Genomic DNA, 5,000 nt, shown 5'->3' with positions numbered 1-5,000 from the left:
GTAGGTAGGTAGGTAGGTAAGTAGGTAAGTAGGTAGGTAGGTAGGTAGGTAGGTAGGTAGGTAGGTAGGTAGGTAGGTAGGTAGGTAGGAAGGTAGTTAGATAGGTAGATAGGTAGGCAGGTAGGTAGGTAGGTAGGTGGGTAGGTAGGAAGGCAGGTAGGTAGGAAGGTAAGTAGGTAGATAGGTAGGAAGGTAAGTAGGTAGATAGATAGATATATAGATAGGTAGGTAGGTAGGTAGGTAGGTAGGTAGATAGGTAGGTTGGTAGGTTGGTAGGTAGGTTGGTAGGTTAGTAGGTAGGTTAGTCGGTAGGTAGGTAGGTAGTTAGGTAGTTAGGTTGGTGAGTAGGTAAGTAGATAGGTAGGTAGGTAGGTAGGTAGGTAGATAGGTAGGTAGGTAGGTAGGTAGGTAGGTAGGTTGGTGAGTAGGTAGGTAAGTAGGTAGGTAGGTAGGTGGGTAGATAGGTAGGTAGATAGGTAGGTAGGTAGGTAGGTAGATAGGTAGGTATATAGGTAGGTAGGTAGGTAGGTAGGTAGGTAGGTAAATCTCCATCAACAAGGGTCTTAAAAATATTTCAAATTACTCTGTCTGTATATGATTGTACTCGATATGTTTGGGTGCGTGGTACCCCTTTGGGAGCAAATAGGTTATCGTAAAGCATAGGATATGCAAAAGTATGATCATTTTGGGGGAAATAAAGTGTAGCGCAAAATGGTGAACCTGTAAAATATATACGCCATTCTGTGGTAGGCAACTCAATTTCCACCAACCGTTATAGTTTATTTTAGTTGTTTATTGACAAAATACAAATACAAAATTAATTTATGGACTGCAGTTCAAAAACGTGTTTGTTCAACAAATTAATTCAAATGATAATCTAACAAATAAGGCAAATTACAAAACTTTATTCCTTCAGTCAGTGATCATAATTTCTGATAAAGAAAATCATCACTGGATCACTGAATAAAATCTTCTGATGTAAGAGGAAAGAAAGAGTGTAAATTGCCAAAGTTGCCAAGTTTAGCATTTGATGCGTTGTAAACAGGGACAAATATCAACTAGTAATGTTGAGAACTTCATTAATGTGTACTAAAAAACCTACACATGTAAGTGACAAAAGATATATTGATTTTATTGTTACTAACAAATCTGCTCGAGGGTTATGATAAGAAAATATATATATTGAGCCATAATAGATTTCTTCATGTCTTTTGAAATATGAAGAAAAAATTACCCAAAACGCAAATCCATGTCGGAAAGTAATACTCTCATATCATCAATCTATGATGTATGTCAACATTTGGCGAGATAAACACCATATGAGGAAGGAGCCTTTATTTGTACGACGTTTCGCTTATTACAGCTTTTTCAAGTACAAGTTGAGATACAAATGCTTGAGACTAAATAAGGGGAAAGGAGGGAACGGGGAGAGAAAAGGGGGGGAAGGAAGAGGAGGAGGAAGAGAGAGGAGGAGGAGAAGGGGGGTGATTGGACACTGGACAACATTTGGCGAATTTACAGCGGGAAGAATATGATTGCCTCTGGTACATTACAGGAAACTGGAATATTTCGTATAAAGCTTATTGGTAAGAACCCACTCCATCTCTGTGTAGAATACTGATCATACAAAGAAATGAAATTTTGAAGGACAAAATCAAATTCATGTAGAAAAAAAAAATAATAATAATGATAAAAAATAGAATTGGGTATTCACTTGCGTCACCATATCTATCAGTTTCAACCTGCAAGTGATATATTATAGATTTTATTTTCTAACAATTCAAATGATTGAGTAAAAACTACACAGCGATATGGAGAGAATTGAAAAAATGGCAATAAATATACAGTGAAGTCTACAAACATATATATATATATATATATATATATATATATATATATATATATATATATATATATATATATTCAGCCTAATTAGGTAAGAAAAACTTCCATGTTATTATTTATACATATGAAGTACTTTGATGCATCAAGACTCTTTCACAATATAAGCGTGATAATTACACTGGAAAATGGCTTATGTAAGATTTACACAACTTTTTTGAAATACGAAAAGTATAACATGTTTATATTAACAATACTAGCTAAATGAATTACTTATGCTTCTTTGTAAAAAGGGATTAGTACAGGAAAGACTATCTTTTGTGTACCAGATCTTAGATGTATCTAAACATAATATTTTTTATTACTCTCACAAAAATCTTAGTTGTTCTGCGGTAGAATATGTTTGGAAATGGCGCTGCATATTGCAGAAATATCCAAAGGTAATGTTTGCGCAGTTCAATTAAAAAAAAAATGATTTTTTGTTTTTGTTATATCTTGCTTTTTTTTATATTTCCCACCGAAGCGCTGTACCTACGTAGTGCCGGTAATCGTACCTTCTAACATTTCTAGTAAATGAATAAATAGGTAACTGAATATAGATGTTCATAGATAAACACATCGATCAATCAATTAATCAGTCAATCAATCAGTCAGTAAACCGATAGAAAGATAAATTTTGGTGATAGAGAAATAGATAAATAGATTAATAAATGAATAAATGAAAAATAATTAATATATGAACTGATAATGAGATAGATAAACAAGTAAATCTAAATATATAAGTAAATAAGAAATATAAATAAAAAATTAGATAATTCATTGTATGGTTTTGTCTTTATCATGCCAAAATATCAAAGACGATAAATGTACTGGTGTTTTAATTTTTAATTTACGAACAACAGTAACTTTTAGGGACACCAGGAAATTAAACTAAACGCGTCATCATCCAAAATTTCCACGGGCAATATTAACTGTTTCATCTAAATTTGCGAATAAAACTCAAAATTGAAATTAATGGAATGTTCTTTTTGCAAACTACTTAATATTATGGCCTTATCTATATCATGGAATCGAACCCTTTTCCACAAATTAACCTCGATACAATTTTGATTATCGTCGAGGGGTTCCTGTGTATTGTGGGACACTAAATGGGAATTAAGGAAGACTATGAGATAAATGTACTCAACCAGGTACATTTACGACAGTGTAAGAATTTTTTCTTGCACCATTTTTTTTTCAGGATAGAGTCGAACATTTTATTCATCAGCGATGTTTCTAGCAAAGCTATGAGAATCAAAGCGCCTAAAGATTAAGTCCATGTAGCTAATCCTAGTTTATTGGGCGTGATTAGACAATTTCATGCCGTCTTTCTTCATAGATATGTCCAAAAGTGAAGGATTCTTGACCCCTAAGATAATGACAATTGGAGCATGGATTTCCTTTTGATAGGAACATTATATCATATGTACCATATACTTCATTCCATCTCATACATATATTAAGAGTATATATGAGCAGGAGATTTCCTCTGATGCTTACCTCAAGAGATGGCTAATTTCTCTCTTGTTTTAAGTGTTTTTCCTATCCATTAGTATATTCTCATTGTGCATCAGTACTTAAATACTCCACCCCAATATAACAAGTTATAATATCGACAACTTTAACACCTTAATTCTTTTCAACCTTAATTTTTTTCCCTTTAGTACCAGGTTAATGGATTGTGCTGTAAAAACTGATGCCCAGTATATTCTTGTAGCAAAAAAAAAAAAAAAAAAAAAATGAGTGAGAGAGAGAGAGAGAGAGAGAGAGAGAGAGAGGGAGAGAGAGAGAGAGAGAGAAATGAAACATTGAATAAATTTAGGTCACAATAATTCTTTCCCACTTATCGACACATTCCACAATTTCTACTTAACCGAGTGTAAAAAGGAGTTTAATTACCCATTAGCACCATCAGTTCCCTTGAGAGACCATCACCAGAGTACAGGCCTTAAAAATAGAACCACTTGTTAACTTTCTTTATCTCTTAATGTTCTTTCTCACTTCTACTCGCTTACCCTCCCCCCTCTCCCTCTCCCCCTCTCCCTCCCCCCTCTCCCTCCCCCCCCTCTCCCTCCCTGCTGCCGGGAGCAACTAAGCCGAGGTGGAATGCACGAGTTCCAAGCGAGCGATACGAGGCATTGGATGATTAGCATAAGCTTTGCTCTCGGATCAAGCGAAGGCTTTGGCTCCATCGTCCAACATGCAGAAATAATGTAGTCGAAAGGGGAGAGTTACGAATGCAAGCGCGTGACGATATATTAATAAGCTAACGTGAACTCGTAAGCTCATGGTCTGCATGTACGTACATAATAGGTGTTGTCTAGCCTCTCCCTCGTCCCAATTCTTTCTCCCTCACAATCCCACTTCCTCATTCCTCATTCCCTTCCTCTCTCGTCCCCTCCTCGTCCGTCCTCACTAACTCATTTCCAATACTTTCCTCACCCAGTCTCTCCTTCAATACTTTCCTACCCCATTCCTTACTCAAACTTTCATTCATAACCTAATTACCTCCCTTTGTCCGCCGTAACTTCTTTCATTTCTATATATATCCATCCACATCTACACATTTCCATTAACCTTTCCATCTCTATGTTCTACATCTTCCACTATATTTCTCATTAATACCTTACATTACCAATAAAGATAACATTAATCGTAGGGAAGATTTTACAAGTTTAACAAAAGGAACAAGCTAATTGAAAATAAAAGAAAATAAACTTCACACAAATAATCATAGTCACCTAATAAGGTCTCCTAGACATCCAATGTAATGTCCTTGCTGTATTTGAGTTATTTACATGGGTCAAAAAACGTTGATATATTAAATTCTCCTATTAATCTTGGTATATTTCATCCACCTTCAGGGTCACACACACACACACACACACACACACACACACACACACACACACACACACACACACACACACACACACACACACACACACACACACACACATATATATATATATATATATATATATATATATATATATATATATATATGAATATGAATATACGCATTTCAATTTACGAATGGAGGGGACAGGAGTGCAGAATTCATAGCCTACACTTGACTAAGTGGTTGCTTCCGGCCTTTAGTACCCGTAGGGACTAAG

General features: G+C 35.3%; 1 protein-coding gene across 1 annotated transcript in view; it reads right to left on the bottom strand.

Moving 5' to 3' along the window:
* The window catches only part of LOC143032717 (dipeptidase 1-like), a 295,882-nt gene that overhangs the window by 128,350 nt on the left and 162,532 nt on the right, over positions 1 to 5,000 (bottom strand). The window lies entirely within an intron of this gene.

Source organism: Oratosquilla oratoria, chromosome 14 (assembly GCF_046742065.1).
Source record: "Oratosquilla oratoria isolate Oo_2021 chromosome 14, ASM4674206v1, whole genome shotgun sequence".
In the NCBI taxonomy this organism is placed as follows: Eukaryota; Metazoa; Arthropoda; class Malacostraca; order Stomatopoda; family Squillidae; genus Oratosquilla; species Oratosquilla oratoria.
Note: the sequence above shows the minus strand (reverse complement) of the source record. Positions and strands in the feature narration are given on the sequence as shown.